The sequence below is a fragment of the Trichechus manatus genome, unplaced genomic scaffold (genome assembly GCF_000243295.1).
Source record: "Trichechus manatus latirostris isolate Lorelei unplaced genomic scaffold, TriManLat1.0 scaffold00041, whole genome shotgun sequence".
In the NCBI taxonomy this organism is placed as follows: Eukaryota; Metazoa; Chordata; class Mammalia; order Sirenia; family Trichechidae; genus Trichechus; species Trichechus manatus.
Genome location: NW_004443977.1, coordinates 7,310,245 through 7,335,560, shown reverse-complemented (window position 1 = coordinate 7,335,560; position 25,316 = coordinate 7,310,245). Strand labels below are relative to the sequence as shown.

Here is a 25,316-nt window from a genome sequence, read left to right as displayed (position 1 = left end):
AAGAAAGAAGCTCCAGGAGTGGAGCACGTCCTTTGGACCTGGGGTGCCTGAGCTGAGAGACTCCTTGACCAGGGGACGATTGATGACAAGGACCATCCACCAAAACTAACAGAGACAGAAAGCCTTCCCCTGGAGCTACTACCCTGAATTTAGACTTCTAGCCTCCTAAACTGTGAGAGAATAAATTTTTCTTTGTTAAAGCCATCCACTTGTGGTATTTCTGTTATAGCAGCACTGGATAACTAAGACATCCCTGAAGGTCTCCTCCACTGGGCCAATCTTCCATTTAAACCTTTACTTTCCACTAGCCGCTGCCATTCCGGACTGTGAGACAACTCACCATTCCCCCAACAGACATGCGTGCTCCTGTCTCCCTGCTTTTTTTCCAGGCAGTTCTTTCTGCCTGATCTTCCCTTCCCCTCAGCTTCACCTCTCTCCTGACAGTTGTCATTACAGTACAGACACACAGAAGTGAACACAAGAGCCCATCCACTACCTGGTGTGGCCCCATCAAGGGCTTCCAGGGGAGGATGTACTGCAGATCATGTGATCAGCTCCCCAGGGACCAGTGCAGACAAGAAGGGGGCATGTGAACTTTGCCATAGGCACGGGGAAAATAAAACCTCAGTGTACCCCCAATTCCCCCTCCATGACCCAAACCCACTCATTCTTCTGCCTGGAATAAACTCTAGAGTCCCTAACACACGTACCCCATTCCCACTTCTTCATATAGATTTATACCCCCTTTCCCACCTCTCCAGTAGCCATCCTAGGTCAGTCGCACCCACCTTCTGCTCCCTTGCTGGTCCCTCTGCAGGTCTGCCTATGGCCCTGGCAAATCCACCAAGAAGTCAGGTGCTGGTTGGTGCACGAGAACGTTTTTGCCCCCAAGGGAGTCCTTTCTGCTTTGCAGACAGGCAGACCTGAGTGGTTCAACCAGAAGTTTTCTGTTGTACCAGGTAGGTGCCCTTGTGGGCTCCTGTGACCCCGTATGAAACTGACCCTCAGTTTTCTCATCTGTCAAATGGAGGGAATAGCATGAGTGACTGTGAAGATTAACTGGAATTACAAACTGTAGAAGTCCAGCACAGCTCCTGGTATCCTAAGGCCAGAGGGTTCAAACTGGATTCCTGCCATGTATATGGGCAAAGATATTTTCTTTGGCCCAGGCTCGGTATGTAAATTTTTTTAAATCAAAAGACCCCTCCCCTGCCCCCTTCTTGCTACAACTTCTTTTCAAAAATGGGACAATCTGGAATTATGGAGCCACTTCCTCCCATGAGACAATTATGGGCTATAGCTGAGTAGTGGGTGCCCCAACTATGGGCACATTGCCAGACCCCCTACCTAGCCCTCTTAGCTAGCCCTTCATATACATGACTGATATTTAATATTGCTGTACATTGAATTTTCCTGTGCCAGTAGTTGGTGAACAGCTGCTATCCAAGGCTCCGCTATCCTAGCTGCCCCAGCCCCTCCCTTAGAACTCCCCCTCCCTGGCTGCCCCCAAAGCCCAGCAACTAAAGGGTTAACGCCCAGCTCAGTAGGGGTCCTCTGGGACCCTTCTCAGGGATATAAGGCAGCTGATTGGTTGGCGTCTGTGCAGATCCAGTTGTTAAATATTTTGAGGAACCTTCCTGCCCAGATGTACTGGGGTTTGCATCCTTGTGTTCCCTGCTGTCCCGCCTTGAGGGGCCTGGTGCACAGCAGGTGTTATTTACTGACTGACTCATCCCTTAAGCCCTCAAAAAGTGTTATGTTTCCTCTTTCACCTCACCTTTCCCTTCCTTTGCAGCTACTAGAAAACCAGCCCACCCTGTATCCTCTCTCCCACCTCAATCCACACCCAGCCCAGAGAGGAGGGCTCTGGTGTTGTTCCACTGCCCAAGCCCCTCAGTGGCCAGAAGGCCTCTTCCAGAAGCCAGTGATGGAGGGATACAGATGGTGCCTTCTGCCTTGTGGGTAGCCAAAATGTAGTCATTTGTGAGAGACTGTGGGTGTAATCAAAATCATTTTATTTCTCAGACAATGGAAACAAACAGAACAGCAATCTCAGTGAGGACATAGCAAGACCAGCAGGGAGCAGGCAGATTGCAGGAGCTGCGAAATGGTATAAATTAATGGGAATGATTTTGCTGGCACTCCTCATCGCCTGCCTGCTTCCTTGGAATGGTTCAGGCAACTGCTTTCCTCACCCAGTCCCTTGGGGCCGGTCCTTGGGGAGGGCAAACACTGGAGGATTTGGTAGAGAAGGAGTGTCATTAGTTCTCTGAGAAACCCAATGCTTCAGAGGAGGAGGAGGGAACAGATGGAGTTGAGGTGAGATAGTGCACAATCTGGACAGAAACGTGGACACACTCCATGTAAGGGATCAGGAGGCTCTAATGTGAGTCCTGTGCTGACCCTGGCTGGCTGGGTGATACTGGGCAAGTCACCGCGCCTCTCTGGGCTTGTTTTCTTATACGGAACAGACAGGGGCGGTGGAGCTTCTGAGTCCCTGCCAGTCCTGGTATTCTGTGACCCCAGCATACTCTTTCATACCCCATGCCCACTCCATTTTCGCTGTTGCAATTATTTGGTGTCTATCTCTCACCTACAACCTGGAGCTCCTCCTCGAGGGCAAAGGTCATATCCTTTCCCTTTCTCCCCCCACCTCCTCAGGCCCTAGGAACATAGAAGGAGCTCAGTGTGTGTTGGAATGATAGACTTGACAGATGGGGGTGGGGGGCTGAGGGGGTGGAGGGGAGGGGGGTAGTGGCTAAGATGGTTGCAGGCAGCAGTCACGCATGACTACTTACAAAGAGGGAAGAGAGTGTTGCAATCACTGGTTTTGACTGGAGTCAGGTGGGGTCAATTATGTTCACGTTGATACTCAGGCCTAGAGACCCCCCTTCGTCTCTTCTGTTTGTCCCCCAAGGATAGCATCAGGGTGAAGGCTGACAGAGGAAGAGCTGTGGAGGGCATCACAGGAGCTCCTGGTTGAAACCTAATCTCCAACTCTTCAAAATCATTTTGGGTTTTATATTCACGTGTCACCCTAAAAACCTACTGCCATCGAGTTGACTTGACTCAGAGTGACCCTATAGGACAGAGTAGAACTGCCCCCCTAGGGTTTCCAAGGAGCGGCTGGTGGATTCAAACTGCCAACCTTTTGGTTCGCAGACAACCTTTTGGTTAGCAGATGAGCCCTTAACCACTACGCCACCAAGGTTTAGTGGGGGGAAAACCCTCCGATGGTCAAGTTTCCTCCCAGCCCCACCAGACGTCCCTCATTTTGGCTGTGAAAAATAAGCATGGTCCAAGTGCCCAGGTGGTAAAACAAACCTGGCAGCAAGCTCCGTGGAAATGCTCGAGGGAGCGGACAGGTTGACAACCGGCCCACCCTCTCCGCTTCCTGTTCCCTTTGTTTGGGGTGAGGGGTTGGGAGGGAAGTTTCTGGAGAGGTGTGGGAAGGAGAGCACAGCTCAGGCTGGAAATTCTGCTTCTGCATCCTGGCTGCCTCAGAGGGAAGGGTGCGGGTGCTGGGGAGTGAGCCCAGCAGGGAGGTGAGCCAGCTGCTGCTTGATTTAAGGGTTGTTTTCAAATCACCCCAGCAGGAGGGCCAGGGAGATGGTAGGAATTAAGTGCCTAACTCCCCTGAGGCTCCATGGTACCTCCTAACCCTGGCAGAGTCCTGTGTGGTAGTGGGGTCTCCCCGAGGGTCTTTATGGTATCGCTGGTGATGCCAGCCTTAGAGTCGAGAGACCCGGATAAAACCCAAAGCACCAAGTCAGTGCTTGCCACATAGTGGGCAAATGAATGAACGAATGAGCAGATGGATGAATGACCAGGAGGGCAGATGAGAATTTGAAAAGGACTGTAAGGCTGCCAGACTCCCCGTGTTAATGCCACTTGCACTCCTGCTGAAGAAAAACACTTCTCGGTTGAGCAGCTAAGAAAGAAAAGCGTGTTTTAAAAGAAGAGGGGAAGGGGGGCGGGGGGGGGGCGAGAAAGAGTGAATGGATTTTGTGTTTTGACATATTTACTAAGAAATGTGGAAACTGCTGAGCACCTGCTAATTAGAGTCAGAGCAACCTGAATTCCCTGCAACGTGCAAATGCCAAGGGAGCTACAGCCTGAAGGATGGGTGGATTTTCCTATGGGGATGATGGGCTTTTTCCCAGTTGAGGATGGAGGACCATGGGAAGTGTGAGGGTGGAAATGAGGAACATGCTGAGAAGGGCTGGGTCATTTGACACTCCACCTCAGATTTCTTGCCATCTTTTCTTCTGTTGGAGGCCAAAGCACACTTTCTTGTCTCTCAGATGCCCAGGACAGTGGGGCTGCTGAAGGTTGGGTAGGGGCTTGGGGACCAGGCGACCAGGTCTGTCCTCTCAAATTAGAGCCCAGGAACTGGAACATTAAAGGTCAAAGGACTGGTCCAAGGTCACCCCTGTTCTCCTTCTCTGTACCTTTACCTAACTCTCATCTCTCTTGAGAATCTCCCTCACCTTCTGCTGCTTCCTGGGGATGGCTGAGTGGCTAAGAACACAGGCTCTAGACTTAAACTGGGTCCAACTCTCTGCTACTTGCTTGTGGTGTGGCTCTGGGAAAGTTACTTTAGTTTGGAGGCCTCAGTTTCTTCCCTTATAAATGGGAGATAATAATAGCACCCACTTTATAGGGCTGTTGTGAGGATAAAATGAGATGAACCATTTAAAGACCTTGACATTGAGTGCCCAGTAAATGTGGGATGTTATGTTCTGTTATGCATGGGGTCGCCATGAGTCAGAAGCCCACTCGACAGCAGCTAACAACAACCACCACAATTTCGTTGAAGCTCCTTGAGTATGAACCCTGGCTCTGACAATTATTAGCTGCGTGACTACAGGAGTAAAGATCTCTTCAGGAAAACAGAGCCCTGGGTACTCCAAGGAGGGATTTTAATACAGAGGAGTAGTTATGAAGGAGTTAAGGGAGCTGGAATCCCAACAAGAGACACTGAGGCAGAGCTGAGAGGGCAAAGTAGGAAGCTGCTACCACCCCAGACTAGACGAATACAGGATAGAGGTGGGTTGCTAAAACCAGTGCTGTTGAGTCGATTCCTACTTATGACAACCCATGTGTGTCAGAGTAGAACTGTGATCCATAGATAGGGTTTTCAATGGCTGCTTTTTCAGAAGTAGATCTCCAGGCTTTTCTTCTGAGGTGTCTGTGGGTGGACTTGAACCTCCAACCTTTGAGTTAGCAGCTGAGCACATTAACCATTTACACCAACCAGGGACGTCTGGGAATCCAGGCTCCCTGGTGGGAGCTAGGGTCACCGAGGAGTGGCTGTGGAGGGTGGGGAGTGAGGGAACTGGAACCAAGGAGGAGACACAGCTGCTGCTAAAGTTGTTACCTGAAGCAGGGAGGGAAGGAGTAACTACTCTGGTTTTCCCCAGCTCACACCCTTCAACCTCCCACTTGGCAGAACCAGTTGGCAAGCCAGTTCGCAACAGAGCCTAGGAAAGTAGTTTGTAGGGGTCAGTGCCCTACCGTACAGAGCAGAACAGGGCAAGGCAAGGAGTGACCAGCCCTCTCTAATCTTTAGTGTTCTAAACATCCTAAGAAAAAGTGGAGGAAGGAAGAGGAAGCCAGATGATCAACCTGATATGATTGTTGGGAGGATTTGATGCAGTAAGGTATACAAATCCCTTAGCACAGAGCCTGGTCATAGTGAGTGTTGAATAACTGTGGGTTCATATTGCTCTTCCTTAGGAGCCAACTTAAACATTACCTCTTCGTCAAGTCACGATTGACCTTTGTGGTCTTCCAACACCATGCTCACACTTTTACAGAATATTTATCACATTGCAGTGCAATGTTTTGATCAAATATCTGTCTCTTCCACTAGACTATGAGTTCCTAGGAGTGTCTTCCTCCTCTTGGTAACCCTTGCTTCCATCGCAGTGCCTGCCACTCAATAAATAGTTATTGGATGCAAGCCCTGTGTATCAATATACAACATATAACTCTTCAAAGCTTCAAGCCTATGACCTCCAAATGCAGGTATTCATAGGCTATGGTTTCCTAAAAATTGTTGTTAGGTGCCATCTTGTGAAGTAGAACTGTCCCATAGAGTTTTCTAGTCTGTAATCTCTACAGGAGAAAATCCCCAGGTCTTTCTCCCTCAGAGCCTCTAGGTGGGTTCGAACTGTCAACCTTTTTGTTAACAGCCGAGTGCTTAACCGTTGGGCCACCTGGGCTCTTTTTCCTAGAAGTAGTGAATCACTAAGAGTATTTTAACGGAGGGAAAGGAAAGACAAGGAGAGAGGGATAAAGTTCAAGGAAGATGAGAAGTACAAAGGTTTGGAAAGAGACTTAGGGGCTTATTTAAGTTCACAAATACTGAAAGCTAACAGATCTGGCTTCTGAGCTAGTGAGTGATCTACAATTTTTTTTTTTTTTTGGTCTGTATACAGTGTAGAAAATTTAGAACATGGAGAAAAACAAAAAGAATACAATAAAATTCATCCATAATGCCAACTCCCAAAGCAACCACCGTTTACTTTGGTGGGTTTCTCCACTCAGTCATACACGTAAGGCTTTTCTTTCTTTTCTTTTTCTTGTTTTTGTCTACTAGTTTCCGTCTGTTTTGCAACCTGTTTTTTTCTTTTTAACTTAACAATAATGCTTGAACCACTTTCAAGATTTCAGGTGCTCTTTCACAGCACAGCTTTTAAAGCTTCGTAATAGTTCACCGTACATATTCATTTGATTTATTTAACCAATCCTCTCATTGAAAATTTTAGCTTGTCTTTAATATTTCACTGTACTAGACAATTCTACGATGGAATCATGTAGCCTAATCTTTCTGCGGAAACCCTGGTGGCGTAGTGGTTAAGAGTTACGGCTGCTAACCAAAAGGTCGGCAGTTCAAATCCACCAGGCTTTCCTTGGAAACTCCATGGAGCAGTTCTACTCTGTCCTATAGGGTTGCTCTGAGTTGGAATCGCCTCGACGGCAACGGGTTTGGTTTTGTTTTTGAATCTTTCTGTACATTGTTATTATTTCTTTAGGATGATTTCCTAGAAGTGGAATTGCTGGTCAAAGAACATGCATATGTTTGCAGATCTTAACAAGCATTGCCAAATTGCTTTCCAGAAAGCTTTTTTCTTTTCTTTTTAAAATCTGTTTCCACTGGCTATAGAGGAAATGGCTCTGGGTAAATTTACTAAAACGGAATTGCTCTAAAGTTATTTGGCCAAAAATCAATTCGTCAAAGGATCAATTCACTAAAATAAACAAATAAACTAAAGATAATCCATTAAATGACCAATTAAGAGGACAACCAATTCGACAAGTGCGCTGATTAACACTGTTGTGAAGCAATTTGTTTTGCGTGGGAGGCTTTCATGTGGTGTTTGGAGATTGCCATCAGGTTTGAGTGGACTGATTTTCAGTTTTTCCTCAAGGCAGCAGTTTAAAGATTGCTCCGTTGGTTGAAATGACGGGGTTTTTATGTGTATCAGTATCTTTAATATTTGGAAAAGGATATTTCCTCATTAGAAACCAACATTTTGGCGTTTTCAATGGGACTGTCAGTTTTCACCAATTGCTTTTGAATTCTTTTTTATGCCGTTTTCTGTTGGCACACTTTTAAAATTTTTATGAACTTTTCTCCATCATGCCTTGGTTTGTTATTTCTAGCAATTAGTCGATAAAATTTAATGTATGATGTGGGTCCTACGTCACTTCTTAGTTCCTTTCTTATCTTACCAGTTATTTAGCATTTGTAGGCTTCTCCTTCCTCAATAATGTTATATTGATGGTTCATGTCAATCCTATTGGAGCCAGTCATTACACCGTCCATTATCATAATCTCTTCCGGCTTCTCTTACTCCTTTTCTGCTGCTTTGAACTGCTTGCTGACTCTTTTATCTTAACTCTTCTGCAAACTGCTACCAACTTGTCATCTCCCAGTTACTCCTGTTAGAACACAAAATGCCAGGATTTCATATTACATAGGATTTGTTTGAGATTCCTTTTTAGTTAGCATGTTGGTGGATATCGTTTTAATTTTTTCAATTATATGCATTTTTAGCATTCATTTGCTAGTCTCCTAAATTGTTTATCAGCTTAATGTATTTCTCACAGTTACATTTTTAAATTTCTGTATTTCCCCAGTGACGGGATTGTTCTGGACACTTGGAGTCCTTTTGCATGTCAATTTCTATTTTTCCAATCCTTAGTCATTTGGGGCGTTCTTTCTTCAGCTCCTCAAATGGTATATCAGTCTTAATTTTGAATTTCTGGAATTCAATTAATGTGATTGTTTCTGCCTTTTTCTTGCTTAGCCCATCTTCTGGTGTTTATAAGATTTCAGGCAATTTATGTTTGTCTCCTTCAATTATTTATGGTGAATGTATATCAGATTTGGTGAGTCTGTCATTGATATTTTCTTTCCGATATTTTTGACGAGCTTTGTCCTTGAATTGTGGACTATATAAATTTTCTGCAAATTGCTACCAAGTTGATATTACAGTTTATTTTTTATGACATATAAATCATACATTATTACTGGAAATAGCACCTAGCGATTTGAACAGGAGGAAGCAGTTCTGAAGTTTCCATCCCCATGCCAATCTTCACGGTACTCCAGAATCTACGGGTTACTTTGAGTGTGTGTGTGTATGTGTGTGTGTTTTAAATTAGTAAATTTGGTAAATTTGTTGCCTTGTTCAACATCCTGGCTATTTGGAAAATCCATGTTTTAGTGAATCTTTTTGACAACCCAGCCTCCTTCATCAGGAAAGTGTCTATTTCCTTGCCAACTGTATTGGTTTTCTATTGCTGCTTTAACAAATTACAACAGACTTAGTGGCTTAAAACAACATAAATTTATTTTCTTACAGTTCTATAGGTTAGAAATGCGGTAAGGTCTCACCGGACAAAAGTCAAGGTATTGGTGGGCTGTATTCCTTTCTGGAGGCCCTAGGGGAGAATTCTTTTTCCGCTTATCAAGGTTGTTGAAAGAATTCAGTTCCATGCAGTGGTAAGACCAAGGTCTTTGTTTTCTTGCTGGTTGTAAATTTATGGCTGTTGCAACTTTTAGAGGTCACCACATTCCTCGGCTCATGGCCCCTTCCTGTATCTTCAAAGCCCTAGAGAAGAGTTCAGACTTTCTGTTCTTTGCAGTTGTTAGCAGAGTTCAGTTCCATGCAGCTGTAGAACCAAAGTCTCTGTTTTATTGCTGGGTGTAAACTTATGGCCATTTCCAACTTTTAGAGGTTCCCACATTCCTTGGCTCATGGTCCCCTTCCGCCATCTTCAAAACCAGCATCAGTGGTTAGTCCTTCTCACATTGCAACTTTCTGACCCATTCTTCTACTTTCCTCTTCTGCTTTTAAGAGCCATGAGATTCAATTGGGTGCAACTGGATAATTTAGGATAATCTCCCTATTTTAAGGTAGGTTGATTAACAACCTTCATTCCATCTGGAAATTTAATTCCCTTTTGCCATGTAGTATAACATATTCACAGGTTCTGAGGTTTAGGATGTGGACATTTTGGGGGACCATTTTCTGCCTACCACACCATTAGGTTTTGTTTTAAAAAAAAATCACTTTGGCTAGGTTTATGATAGGCCTAGATTTAGGGGAGTAATGTAGGGGACCCATTAGTTGCTTTGGCCCTGTGTTGCAAAGGAAGAGTTCACCCAAATCCTAGTTGGGAGTGATTCTAGGCTGTGGTCTGTTCCTGAGGGTGTTGAGGACACTAATTAGCAGGAGATACGTCCTTGGGACAGGTGTCTCCCAGAGGGCTGTGCAAGCTAAATATAGGGGAATGGAAGTGCCCGTTAGGACCCTGAGGGAAAACAGGTGAGAAGAAAGTTGGAGGCTTTTTGAGAAAATGGGGTCAAAGGAATTATTTTAGAGCAGAGAGAAATGAGCAAAGCAGGAGCAACCTGGGGAGCCTGTTTTGTAGTTCATGTACCCAGCAATTCCTGGGACCTGGACTTATGCTCAGTGCTAGTTGTTGTTGTTGGTTGCCATCACCAGGCCTGTCTTCCGAGGCACCTCTGGGTGGGTTTAAACCACCATCCTTTCGGCTGGTAGTCAAGTGTTTAACCATTTGCACCACCCAGGGATTCCTTCAACGTTTAGTAGAGACTGCTAAACAAGTTTCTATATTTGTTGTACCAATGTACATTCCCACCAGAAGGGAAGATTCTCCACAGTTTCTCTAACTCTATGTGTTTACGTTGCTTCTATTTTAGCCAGTCTGGGGGAGGTACATGGCATCTCATTGTGGCTTTAAATACACGTTTCTGATGACCACTGAGGCTGGGCACTTTTTCATAAATGTACTGGCCTTTTTGGTCGTCGTGTTTTGTGAAGGATCTGTTTAAGTCTTTTGCCATTTTTCTACTGGGTTATCTGTCTTTCTGTTTGATTTGTAAGAGCTCTTTACAATTCTGGATTTCAGCCCTTTGTCATATATGTGTCTTGCAGATATCTTCTCTTATCTTGTGGCTTACCTTTTCACTCTCTAAGTTAGTCTTCGGGTGAACTGAAAGGTTTCATTTTACCAATTTTGTTTCCTTTATGGCTAATGTTAGTGTGCTGTGCAAGAAAGCTTTGTCTACCTCCAAGATCATGAAGATATTCTAGAAGCTTTATAGTTTTTTCTTTCACATTTAGAACCACAATTCATCTAGAATGGGTTTTTTAGATTTGATTTTCTAGAATTGTGGAAGACAAAGCTAGAATGTGGCAGGAGCCACTGTAAAATGGAACCACAAGACCTGGGCTCTACCAATCTGTATACCTTGAACGACACATTCAATACTTCTGAGTTTCAGTTCCTTCTTCTCTTAACATCAGGGTTGTATACCTGCTTGCCTTACCTGTCTTACAGGTATATTCAAACTTAAATGAGATAGTCTGTGTGAAAATGCTGTGTAAACTCCAAAGAAGAGATTGCGAACTGTGACCTACACACTGTCTTCAGATAGCAGACAGGATTTATTTTTGTCTTACAGGGTGCTTTATTCTTTAAAAGTTTAGATGAAATCTCACATTTCATATAAAATGCAGATGTCTGCCTCTCCTCCCCCTCCACCAAATTCAGACATCTGGCCACTGTAGACCTGGCTTCACACATGGGACCAACTGCTAGAGCCAAGGAGCGCTCACTCTTTACCACAGCACACTTTCCTTGGTCACACCTCACCATTCTCAGCACGTACACAAATGCACTCACATTGCCAAGTTTACTCATCTCTGTCTACCTCCTCTCAGTTAGTGACCTTTGTGAAAGCATTATGTCAATATTAGTGGTTATTACTCGTTTAAAAGTCAGGGACATGCAGGGACAGAGCTTTCTAGTGTTAAGTGTTGCTAAGCACTGAAACAGGTGACTGAGGGAGGTTGTAGAAATGCCTTCCCCGGAGATCCAAAAATAAAACTGATTTGTCCACAGCCTCTCCAGGATGCAGCGGAAGGCTGGGCAAAATGACTGCACCAAGTCCCTCCCAGGTTTTAAATTGGACTGGGAGTGGGGAGGAGCTATTTTAGAACCTGTGTGTTGGAGGGAGAGGGGGTGGCGATTTTTCATGGATCACTTATGTATTGTAATAATAATTCCAAATTTGGAAAACAAAAAATTTCAGAATGTAGATAACAGAAAGGGCATGGGATTTTCACTTAGCAGAAAGAGGCATGGATTTGTCAAAACTTATTGAACTGTCCACTTAAAATCTGTGAATTTCACTGTACGGAAATTATACATCAATTAAACATAATGCACAGTAAAAACAAAATTTTAAAAAGGGAGGCATGGTTAAATAGTTATTTTAACTTTTTCAGACACTTACTATGTGCCAGCTGGTGTAGTAAGTCCCTTATGTGAATTAATTTGATTATTTTACCCTCACAATACTTTATAAGGTAGATACTATTATTATCCCCATTTTACCAGGCCCAGTTCAGGGTGATGAAATAATATAGCAAGTTCTCCAGCTGGTAACTGGAAGAGCTAAGTCTTGAACTCCATATTGGAATCCAGTGCCCAAGTTCTCATCATTTGGTTGATAGTAAAGAAGGAGAAAATTAATTATTATAAACTTGACAAGGGAGAGATGACGTAAATGTAACTTACCTAGAGTACCAGTATAAGCATCTATTGGCAAAGATACTTTGCTTATTCAATATTGGGTATGCTCATTCTGAAAACTCAAGGCATTGAGTTACCATTGGCTCTAATGGGCAGGGTGGTCAAATTTCACACAAGAAGGAAAGGGTGATTCTGGGGCATCAGCAGCTCCTTTCTGGGGGACGTTAATACTTTCTTGGACTTAATAGTAAATTGTTTTGTTCTCTGACAGGACATTTCACGACAGGTTGTTTCTATCTTCACAAAATACACCCTAATGCACTCAAACAGGCAATCTGTGTTTCCTGAGACCAGTGGTTCTCAATTTGACAATCTGATGAATGCTAAGAGCCCTCCCCACAGGAAAAAAATATGTAGATGTATACATATGTGCAAAATAATACTACAATTTCAGAAAGTTCAGAGAGGCCCTGGAGCTCAGTCACAGACCCCAGGTTAAAAACCTTTGCTCTAAACCGGGATGTGACCAACTTGCAGGGGACCCCAAGCCAGTGTCTCTAATTTTCCCAGAACCTCATCACCAGTAGCCCAATCATCTGGCCTTAGTCGTCTTTTCTCCGAATGGCTTAAATGTTCATCTCTTGCCTTCTTCTTGTCTCCTGGTAAGTTGGCCCTAGTAAACAGGAAACACTGGCTTTGCTGGTCTTCTTTAGCTATCTTTGGCAACCTACATTTGCTCACCAGGGCACAAATACACAGACACATCTAAGTCTAGTCCATGTTCCATAGCCGTCTCTATCACAGAGGCTTGTATAACAGAGGTCTGCTCACAGGTCCACCATGGGTGGATGTGCACGTTGTTCACTGGACAAGGGCACCTGTTTTGGCTTGGGGGAACTAGACCCTGGGGGGAAAAATCCAGGCCATGCTTTACTCCTCAGGCTTGGTGCTCTGACCCAAGACTGTGTCTTCCTGCAGGAATGAGCATCTTTTTCTAACTCACACAAATGCAGTGTGTGGGATAGTGACAGTCATTAAGCCTAGCGTCAACAAGTAGTTGAGACTGAGATATCCGAAGATAAAATACTGATGTCTCTATTCTGGTTTTGTATCACCAGCCACCTTGTCTCTTCTTTCTCCTCAATGAATAAAACTTTCAGTGTTCCTAGGGCTACATTCGCTTGGAAGAATGAGACCTGAAGGATCCATTTCCAGTACTGCTACATCTCCATTTCACAGGGTTCAGGTTTCTGCCATGGAAAACTGAGAGGAAGAGAGGACAAGAATGGCTGGATAGTTCCATTAGCATTTTCCCTCTTTTCTTTGCCTACTTAACTCCTAGCCATCATTTCTATCTTGGCTCAAGCACCACTTCTTCAAGTAAAGACCAATTCCCTCTGACATGTTCTTATGACATCATATATCTCTCTTGTATTGGACTTGCCATCATTGCAATTAGATATCTTGGAGATTATTGGATTATATATATCTGCAGAGATGGATTACCCAGTAAGCAAGGTAAGCACAGGCTTACTTGTGCTTACTTACTGGACTGTAGTGAACAATTTCACATGGGTTTCACCACATCAAAGATGTGAAATTGTTCACTGTAGATTAGTAAGTAAGCACAGGTAAGCCCATGCTTAACTTGCTTACCAGCTCATCCTCCTCTGACAGGGATTGTAAATTTGAAAAGAGGCTTTGATTCTGTAGGAAGGTGCTGTAGGGTTGGGAGACTGACAGGTGCCAGCCATACCTAGAAGCAGAATTTTTGATGTGGTGAAAAAATGTGAAATTGTTCACCACAGACGATCTGGTAAGCACTGTGCTTACTTTGCCTATTGGATAATCTGCCCCTATATATCTCCCATTAAACCATAAGCTTCAGGAGAATGGGGACCATTCTGTTTGTATTAACCATTGTAGCCCTATTGCATGGCACATAGGTGCTTAATTAAATATTTGTTTGAATGAATTAATGAACGAGCGGTAGTTAGTCTGGATTGTGGGAGGCCTTAGTTTTTTGACTGAGGCGTTTAGGCCTTCCTACAGACAGTAGGGGACCCCTTTCCTAGGCTAAATGGCCCTTTTGTCTCATCTCAACTTTTTATTTTTAAACTGTGTATTACAGCTCTGGTATGCCAACAATATCATTCCTTTCTGCTCTTACCTAACTTAAGAGAAATAGTTCAAAGTTTTATTTAAAGGAAAAGAGCCTAATACTATACATCCTTATCTACGCAGAGAGGCTGTTTAGTGTGGTTGTTAAGAACTTGGGCTTTGGAATCAGGAAGACCTAGCTTTTAAACCTGGGTTACCTACTTGCTGACTATGTGATTTTGAGCAAATGGTTTAGTGTGTCTAAGCTTCAATCTGTAAAATGGGGGTAATAATATTCTCCATTAAGTTATAAAATTAATACACAGTTAAATAAGTTACGGTATGTGGAAATATTTATCAATTAGTAGAAGTTTTTATTATTAACTAAACTGGATCCTCGTAAGAGAAGTGGAGAATTGAGCACCCACAGCAACTGGGTCGACAAAGATAGCATACTTTTTGAGTTGGAGTTAACATGTGACATCTACCTTTCTTACTTATTTCCCATAAAACATGGAAGGAAGAACACCTCAAATTATTTAATTTATGGCTTTGATTACTTCTTGGCCTTTTGGTTAAGATGAAGTATAATTTATGGGTTTGTCTAATGTTGAGTCCTTTGTTTTCTCTGTATATATATCTCTGTGTCTTACTATGATCTTAGGCTCTAAGCAGCTTTACACACTCCCTTTGGGCATTATCCTGCACACTGGGGAGATGAAGAGCTTAACCAAGGCACTGGCTGATGATGCAGTTTATAAACTCACATAGGCTTCCAGACTGGATGAGCATGTCAGGAAGCAGCCAGGCAGCCAACAGAGGCTCTGGTGAGGAGTGTGGCTGTCCAGATGGCCATGGTGACTACTGTTTGTGAGGTTAGGCCAAGCAATTGGGAGCATTAGTTCCACTGCCCTGAGAGAGGTGAGCCTGGAAGGGTTAGCATGTCTGGCCTTGGGAAAAGGGGTAGTGATCTGGGCTGGGGAATTAAATCCCAGCATCTGTTATAGCTTTTCTAGTCCAATTCTGTTTCTCCCATCCCCAGTTTTCATCAGAAAGTCCAGTAGCCTGAAGCCATGGAGAAGGTTTGTTGTGTGGTCCAAGAGGCCAACAGAAGGTCTATAGCATCTTTGTTCAAATTAAAAGTCAGTGTTTCTTCAGTCACCAAATTCTCTATAGGGCACGACTAATTTGAAGATAGTGAAACTCTTATGGTGACATAAGGAAGCTAGGATTATATTGGCCTGCTTTCAGTAGGGTCCACTCCAGACAGAACATGTAGCCCATCTCAAGAGGTTTATCTCATTGATTCCACAAGCATTTATGAGTATCTGCAATGCACTGGATCCTACTCCAAGTTCTGATGATACAGAAGCACCATCCCTGCTCCTGAGGTGGTGGATTTGTTTCGGTTGTTGTTTAATAGAATTTATGTTTAGAGCTCTTTTAGATTTACAGAAAAGTTGAGTGAATAGTATAGAGAGTTCCTATGTGTCCAACTTCCTTGTACAGTTTCCCCTATTATTAACATTTTGCACTAGTGTAATAGATTTCTTCCCCACGAGTCTGTCAGTTTGTCGTACTATGGTGGCTTCCGTGTTCCTATGAGGCTGAAAGTTATGCCATTGGTATTTCAAATACCAGCAGGGTCACCCATGGTGTACAGGTTTCAGTGGAGCTTCCAGACTAAGACAGACTAGGAAGAAGGACCTGGCAGTCTACTTCTAAAAAAATTAGCCATTGAAAACCTTATCAATAGCAGTGGAACATTGTCTGGTATAGTGCTAGAATATGAGTCCCTCAGGTTGGAAAGCACTCAGAATATTACTGGGGAAGAGCTGCCTCCTCAAAGTAGAGTCAAACTTAATGACATGGATGGAGTTAAGCTTTCGAGACCTTCATTTGCTGAGGTGGCATGACTCAAAATGAGAAGAAATATCTGCAAACATCCATTAATAATAGAAACGTGGAATGTATGAAGTATGAATCTAGGAAAATTGGAAGTTGTCGAAGATGAAATGGACTCCATAAAGATTGATATTCTAGGCATTAGTGACCTGAAATGGACTGGTATTGGCCATTTTGAATCAGACAATCATATGGTCTACTATGCCAGGAATGACAAATTGAAGAGGAATGGTGATGCATTCATTGTCAAAAGAACACTTCAAGATCTATTCTGAAGTACAGTGCTGTCAGTGTAGGATAATATTCATATGCCTATAAGGAAGACCAATTGACATGACTATTATTCAAATTTACCCAGCAACCACTAATGCCAAATATGAAGAAACTGAAGATTTTTACCAACTTCTGCAGTCTGAAATTGACAAAACATGCAATCAAGATGCATTGATAATTACTGGTGATTGGAATGCGAAAGTTGGAAACAAAGAAGAAGGATTGGTAGTTGGAAAATATGGCCTTGGTTATAGAAATGACACTGGGGATCAAATGATAGAATTTTGCAAGACCAACGACTTCTTCATTGCAGATACCTTTTTTTTTCAACAACATAAATGGCGATTATCCACGTGGACCTCACCAGATGGAATATACAGGAATCAAATTGACTATATCTGTGGAAAGAGATGATGGAGAAGCTCAATATGATTAGTCAGAACAACTTCCATATCAATTGCTCATATGCAAGTTCAAGTTGAAGCCGAAGAAAATTACAGCAAGTCCACGTGAGCCAAAATATGCCTTGATATGCTCATATTCCACATGAATTTAGAGACCATCTCAAGAATAGATTTGACACATTGCACAGTAATGGCCGAAGACTAGATGAGTTGTGGAATGACATCAAGGACATCATACACAAAGAAAGCAAAAAGTCATTAAAAAGATAGGAAAGGAAAGACCATCATCAATGTCAGGAGAGACTCTGAAACTTACTCTTGAATGTTGAGTAAAGCAAATGGAACAAATGATGAAGTAAAAGAGCTGAACAAAGATTTCAAAGGGTGGCTCGACAAGACAAAGTAAAGTACTGTAATGAAATATGCAAAGACCTGGACTTAGAAAACCAAAAGCATCTCTCAAGCTGAAAGAACTGAAGAAAAAATTCAAGCCTCGAGTTGCAATACTGAAAGATTCTATGGGGAAAATATTGAAAGATGCAGGAAGCATCAAAAGAAGATGGAAGGAATACAGACTCACTGTACCAAAAAGAGTTGGTCGACGTTCAAACACTTCAGGAAGTAGCATATGATCAAGAACTGATGGTACTAAAGGAAGAAGTCCAAGCTTCACTGAAGGCACTGGCGAAAAACAAGGTTCCAGGAATTGATGGAATACCAACTGAGGTTTTTCAACAAACGGATGCAGCACTGGAGGTGCTGACTTGTCTATCTAGAAATTTGGAAGACAGCTTCCTGGCCAACTGACTGGAAGAGATCCATATTTGTGCCCCTTTCAAAGAAAGGTGATCCAACAGAATGTGGACGTTATAACAGTGTCATTAATATCACATGCAAGTAAAATTTTGCTGAAGATCATTCAAAAGTGGTCACAGCAGTACATTGACAGGGAGCTGCCAGAAGTTCAAGCTGGATTCAGAAGAGTACGTGGAACAAGGGATATCACTGTTGATGTCAGATGGATCTTGGCTGAAAGCAGAGGATACCAGAAAGATGTTTACCTGTGTTTTATTGATTATGCAAAGGCATTTGACTGTGTGGATTATAAAAAATTATGGATAACACTTTGAAGAGTGGGAATTCCAGAACACTTAATTGTGCTCCCGAGGAAACTGTACATAGACCAAGAGGCAGTTGTTCGAACAGAACAAAGGGATACTGCATGGTTTAAAGTCAGGAAAGGTGTGCATCAGGGTTGTATCCTTTCACCATAGTTACTCAGTCTGTGTGCTGAGCAAATAATCTGAGAAGGTGAACTATATGAAGAAGAACGCGGCATCAGGATTGGAGGAAGACTCATTAACAACCTGTGATATGTAGATGACACAACCTTGCTTGCTGAAAGTGAAGAGGACTTGAAGCACTTACTCATGAAGATCAGACTACAGCCTTCCATATGGATTACACCTCAACATGAAGAAAACAAAAATCCTCACAACTGAACCGATAAGCAACATCATGATAAACAGAGGAAAGATTGAAGTTGTCAAGGATTTCATTTTACTTGGATTCACAATCAACGCTCATGGAAGCAGCAGTCAAGAAATCAAACAGCGAACTATATTGGGCAAATCTGCTGTGAAAAACCTCTTTAGAGTGTTAAAAAGCAAAGATGTCACTTTGAGGACTAAGGTATGCCTGACCCAAGCCATGGTATTTTCAATCGCTTCATATGCATGCAAAAGCTGGACGATGAATAAGGAAGATTGATGCCTTTGAATTGTGGTGTTGGCAAAGAATATTGAATAGACCACGGACTGCCAGAAGAACAAACGAATCTCTGTTGAAAGAAGTACAGCCAGAATGTTCCTTAGAATTGAGGATGGTGAGACTTTGTCTCATTTTCTTTGGACATGTTATCAGGAGAGACCAGTTCCTGGAGAAGGACATCATGCTTGGTAAAGTAGAGGGTCAGCGAAAAAGAGGAAGACCCTCAACGAGGTGGATGACACAGTGGCTGCAACAGTGGGCTCAGATATAGCAACGCTTGTGAGGATGGCACAGAACCGGGCAGTGTTTCATTCTATTGTACGTCGAGTTGCTTAACAGCAACAAATCTTTATGGAAGCAGCTGCTTGTATTTCTCCCATGGAGCAGCTCATGGGTTCAAACCACCGACCTTTTCAGTTAGCTGACGAATACTTAACCACTGCACCACCAGGGCTCCTGGCGGAAGATAGGGCCTCCTTTACTGTAGGGAGGGAAGCAGGCCGGGGCCCCGCAATAGGAAGCACGATTAAGAATGTTCCCAGCTGGAAGACTGCTCCCTGGGAAGCACAGAGAGCTGTCAGGATAAGTGACCTTTCTAATCACGCCTGACATTTCACAGCCTCATAGGTGGAAGGGCTGCCCTTATTCTGGTGGCTTTGTGTTGCATAGTGTGACCTGTGTCTGAGGTTGTGGTGACCTGGCCTCCAGCCAAGCCATGAATCCGAGCATGAAAAGGGCTTTGTTTCCCAGGAAAAGAGAAAACACTGAGCAGGGGGCTTATGCGGATGGGGTGACTGTGTCTAAAGCAGGGATCAGAAGGGATTGGTGGAGGATATATTACCTTCCCCAGGGATTAGCACTGGTCCCCAGGGCTCAGGTGATGCTGATCAAACAGACCTGTTTCCAGGAAGTGAAATAGACAGATCATCTTCCAGGCCCTTCTGGCCCAAGGCGACTGTGATGATTCACTTTTACCCATCTCAATGTGAAAACAGCTTTATTTTTTCTGATTATAAAAAGTCATATAGACTCCTTCTAAAAAAAATCGTACAGCACATAAAAGTATGAAGAATAAAAAAAAAATCACATGTAATCTCGCCACCCAGAGATGACCACAGTTAGCGGTTTAAAGACACATCTATGCACATATACCATTTTTTAAAACAAAATACAATCCTACCATAAATACTGATTTGTAACTGGCATTTTTCACTTAACATCTTGAACACGTTTCTATGCCCATAAAATATAAATTAACAAAAGTCATCCTTAGTCTTTTCCAGTGTAGAGATATATCTTCTTGAGGATGTCTCTGATTTTTAAATCATGATGGAATATACTCTAATGCACAGCCTCGAAGTTAAATCTGGATGTACGACTGTATTGTTTGCTATCGTTGTCAGCTGTCATCAAGTCAGCTCCGACTCACGCCGACTTTGTGTATAACAGAACAAAACGAAAGTTCTCTCACCCTCTGTTTTTCTTTCTCTGAGCACTCTGTTGTTTTCCTTCGTAGCTTTTATCGAGAATTGTAGTTGCATGTTTTATTTGTTTACTTATACAATATCTGTATCCCCAACTAGCCTATAAACTCTTTGAAGGCAGAAATCATATCTGTTTTGTATTCCCAGCACCTAACACTGTGTTTGTCACATAGTAGATATGCAAAAATTACTTGTTAAAAGTCGTTGAATGTTAAATCCATCTAGAATTTTTTTTCGTATAAGGTGAGAACTACTTGTCTAATTTAAATTTTTCTAGATAGTATCTTGTGATTCTAACATACAACTATAATGCAGACTGTTGTTGCTGTTGCTAGGTGCCATCAAGTTGGTTCCAACTCATGATGACCCCGTGTGTGCAGAGGAGAACTGCTCCATAGGGTTCTCAAGGCTGGGACCTTTCGGAAACAGATTGCCAGGCCTGTTTTCTGAGGAGGCTCTGGGTGGGTTCAAACCGCCAACCTTTCTGTTAGTAGCCCAGCACTTAGCTGTTAGCTCCACCCAACCACCTATAATGCAAACTAATTCTCTCATAATCCCTATTTCACCTGGAGCAAAGAAATGAAACCTAGGAAGTCGAGGGGGATAGAATCAATGACTCTCTAGTGCTGTTCTCCAGCCCCATCATCTCCGTTCTGTATAATTACTTCCCTTTCTCCATTATTGCCTTAGCCCTAAGTGCTTCCCCTAATGCTTATTTCAGGGCTTAGCCTAGAGCGGATCCTTAATTAATGGTATTTACTGGCCGACTCAAATCATTTAGATGGCAGGGAAATTGGATATCTTTGATGTATTTCATACAACAGTCACATCAGGTTTGGAAAATTCTAAAAAAAAAAAAAAACCTCTATGCTTCTTCCACATTCCCGAAAACCAGAATTTCACTGCATCCTTTCCCATGTAGGGGTAACGCATCTAACAGCTGTGAGTGAGAATGAGTGCGATGGGGAGTCAGAAGCAGAAAGAGGGAGATGGCAACAACCGCTCACATGTGCTTTTAAAGTTTGCAGATGCCGTCTCCTGCTATGTGGCACTTCCTCTTTTAAAACTACCTAGAAGCTGGTGTGGCAGCTTTACATTCAGGCCTGGGGAGGTTATAACTTTTCATTTTTTAAATTTAATATCAGTACATTTTTTCCAATTTATGAAAGTAATTCACTAGGCATAAAAATAATGGAAGACATAACAAAAGTGGTATCCATTTTACTCCTTTTACAAACCGTTTTAATAAACCTAAGGAATATTGAATTTTACTAATAATCAAAGGGATGCAACTTAAAACAACAATTAGATACCATTTGCCTCTATAAACAACGGAAGAAGTCACAAAAGAGGTATCAATTTTAAGCCATTTAAAAATTGTTTTGATCAGCCTAAAACAATTCAACTTTACGAATAATCAAAGGAGTGCAACTGAAACAGCAATTAAATACTACTTGCCCTAACAAATTGGTTACAATAAAAGAAATTATATTACTTAATGCTGAGCAGAAGTGCTTCCTTCACTACTGATGAGAGAATAAATGGATACAACGTTTCTAGAATGAAATTTGCCAGGAAGAAGCAAAAACTGTACAAAATGTTCATACCCTACTGACTCCTCAACTTACTTCTAGAAGTCTCTACTAGAAATGTTCACTGTATGGTTATTTATTAAAATGAAATGTGAGAATACCTAAGTGTTTGACAATAAGGCCGTAGTTGTTAGGTGCTGTCGAGTCGGTTTTGACTTATAGCGACCCTATGTACAGCAGAATGAAACACTGCCCGGTCCTGTGCCAGCCTCGTAATCACCGCTGTGCTTGTGCCCATTGTTGCAGCCACCGTGTCAGTACATCTCATTGAGGGTCTTCCTCTCCTTCGCTGACCCTCTACTTTAGCAACCATGATGTCCTACTCCAGGGACAGATCCCTCCTGATGACGTGTCCAAAGTGTGTGAGATGAAGTCTCGCCATCCTTGCTTCTAAGGACCATTCTGGCTGTACTTCTTCCAAGACAGATTTGTTCATTCTTATGGCAGTCCATGGTATATTCAATACTCTTCATCAGCACCACAATTCAAACGTGTCTATAAGGACAAGGTTAAAAAAAATCATGGTCCAGCCACCATATGGGCTGTTATGGAATCATTACCCATCATGTTTCCATGGATTATTTAATGACACGAGAATATGCTCACGACACTAATAAGTATCCAGAGTTCGATTCCAAATTTTTATTTTTAAATTGTATTTATGTTTTTATAGGAAAAAGCGTTAGAAGAGAGATAATAAAGCGTTAACAATGTATTTCTAGGTGGTAAGATTATAGGTAATATTTTGTTTCCTTCTTAATGTTTTCCAAATTCTTTACAACAAATGTATTACTTTTTAAAAAATTAAAAACAATTCTTCCCCTTTCTCCTTCCTTCCCACCCCTTGATGATGCTAACGTGGTCTTGGGCTACATTCATAGAAGTATGAAGTTCAGAAAAGGGAAGTAAGATGTCTGCTATATGCCTAGGTGTTGTCAGCCTAACACCTGGTGTCTGCAGGATGCAGCCCTTGAGTGCATATATAGCCAGAAACGGCTAATAAAAGGATAATCATGATGAAGGAACTTAAAACCATGTCACATGAAGAATGGCTGGAATACATAGGCAGGATCAAGAAGCCAGAATGGCGCCCATAAGTACCTGAAGGGTTGTCATAAGCAAAAGAAAGCAAACTTACTCTGTGTTACCCCAAAAGTCACGACCAATGCTGGAAATTACAGACAACTAGAGTTTGGTTCAGTTTAAGAAAGAACTGTCTGATGATTAGAACTGTCCCAAAGTGAAAGGGCAGCCTCAGAGAGGAGGGTTCCCCTTTGCTGGGGCCAAAGCACAGTGGCCACCTGGTGGCAATGTTAGGGGGACCTTGTATCACATGAGAAGATGGACTGGTTAGGTGCCCTCCAGGGTCTCATCTAGGTTAATCAGTCTATGCTTCATCCGTCATAAAATGGGGAAGAGAATCGTAGAGATATCATGTAGTCATTGTCCCCTCTCCCCGAAGTCTTGAGTTCTAAGCAGAAGGCACCAAAGCCACTTAAGACAGTTGGTGTGTGCTTGTGTATGGGATGGGATGGAGCTTAAGGGCTAAGGAAAGGAAGACGTATCAGCACATTTTTGGTTGCAAGTGACAGAATGTCAACTGAAGCTGTATTGAGCAAAACAGAAAATGTATTGGCCAAATAATAGAGAAGCCAAAGGGAATGGAAGTGCATGACTTTAGCCAAGGACTCTGTTTCAATTTCCGTCTCTTGGTTACCTGTAGCCGAGTCTGTCTGCATCATGATGTGGAAGCAAGATGGTCTCTGATAGCTTTGGTTTATGTAGTACTTACAGTTCATGAACTCAGACTAAGACAGTGTCTTCTCCCCAAAGCATAAGCAAAATCCTTGGGAAGACCTTCTTTGGTGGTTAAGCCTATCACTGTGTCCCAGGGTAGGCGTCCTCTCATTGGTTAGGCTATGTTATATGTACATACCTGGGACATGCGTATGGTGGGGCAAGTTAGCCTCATGTGGACCACATGAGTTGATCAGGATCTGGAATGAAAAGTGTCCTATGTCCGCAGTAGGGGGTTCTCTTCTGTGTTAAAAATCTTTTGGGGAAGAGAGGTACCATCTGCCCATGGAAATCTATTTCATGTCTACATCATCTGATAATTTTACTTCTAGCTTGAATTCCTCCTGCTGTAATTTCTGCCGATCTTGTTCTGTTCCATCTTCAGGGTAGCTTTAGATCAAAACTTCTTCACTTACAGATTAATTAGATTTTCTAGAAACCATCTGTGAAGTGCCATGGGGTCTTCAGAACCAGATGCCATTAGAATCAACTCTTCATTTTTCATGCGTATGGGGATTGGGGGTGAGGATGGATCAAGAGCCAAGGAGATAGAAATCTACAGATAGTCCCAAGACTTCATTTTAGCCATGACAACCGCTGTCTTCTCCCTCCAAATACTTTGCCCACCATTCATGAGGAGCAAACATGAAAACAACCATGAAGAGGGTTGAATGCCCACACTCTTCTCCAAGAGGAGTGGGAAAGGTTGGGAACAGGGGTCAGGAGTGGCTAAGTGGCTTATATAATATGAAGCAACCTGGATCAGCCCCTGTAGGATTAGCAGCTGGCTGTATCGACTGGTTTCCTTTTTTAGATCAGGTTAATGAGCTATAAATGATATATAAGTGTCTGCGCAGTATGCAAATATCACAGTCTGGGCTCCTCTGTTAACCAGCAAGATCCCTTTCTGGGGACCATCAGGGACAAATGCTGGGACTCATAGTGCATTAGTAGGTGGGTCACAACACAGGTGCAGGAAGCGCAGTGCAGGCCTGGCTCCCAGGCCAAACACTGGTCAGAACTGGGTCCACTGCAGGACTCTCCTGTCCAGTCAGCTTACCTAGATGACCTGGCCCATCATCAGCCCTCAGGGTGGGCAGGATGGGAAGCCAGTGTCCGCAGCGGTCCCCAGAGCAAGGCCTGGAGTCCAGGACAGGAGCTTCGTGGGCCTAACTTTTTTTCTTTTTAAAAAAAATGTTTTCCCCAACTTTTAATTTTAAAACATTCAAACCCACAGAAAAGTTGAAAGAACAGAACAATGAACAACCATATACCCTTTACCCAGATTCACCATTTAACGCATTGCACTTCCTCTTTCTCTCTATGTAGGTATCCACATGAATATATATATACATATTCATATGAATATACGGCTGCTACAGCTGCTAACCAAAAGGTCGGCAGTTCGAATCCACCAGGCACCCCTTGGAAACTCTATGGAGCAGTTCTACTCTGTCCTATAGGGTCGTTATGAGTCAGAATCGACTCTATGGCAATGGGTTTAGTTTGGTTTTAACCAAAAGGTCAGCAGTTTGAATCCACCAGCCGCTCCTTGGAAACTCTATGGGGCAGTTCTGCTCTGTCTTATAGGGTAGCTGTGAGTTGGTATCAATGGCAATGGGTTTTGTTTTGTTTTTTAATGCATGTATATATATACCTCTCTATCTATCTATAAAAAATTTTCCCTAAACCATTGAGAGTAAGTTACAGACTTCATAATACTTTACCTCTAAATAAAAACACAATACAATTATCACACTCAAGAAATTTAGCATTGGTACAATGCTAAAAGGTAATCTCCAATGTATATTGAAACATCCCTGCTTATGCCATAATGTCCTTTATAGCTGGTTTTTTGTTTTTTTTCTTATTTTTTCCAATCTAGCTCCCCACCTTATCTTTCAGGATGCTGA

General features: G+C 42.7%; 1 protein-coding gene across 1 annotated transcript in view; it reads left to right on the top strand.

The window, feature by feature from the left end:
* MARCHF4 (membrane associated ring-CH-type finger 4) overlaps positions 1–25,316 on the top strand; it is a 99,819-nt gene that overhangs the window by 22,852 nt on the left and 51,651 nt on the right. The window lies entirely within an intron of this gene.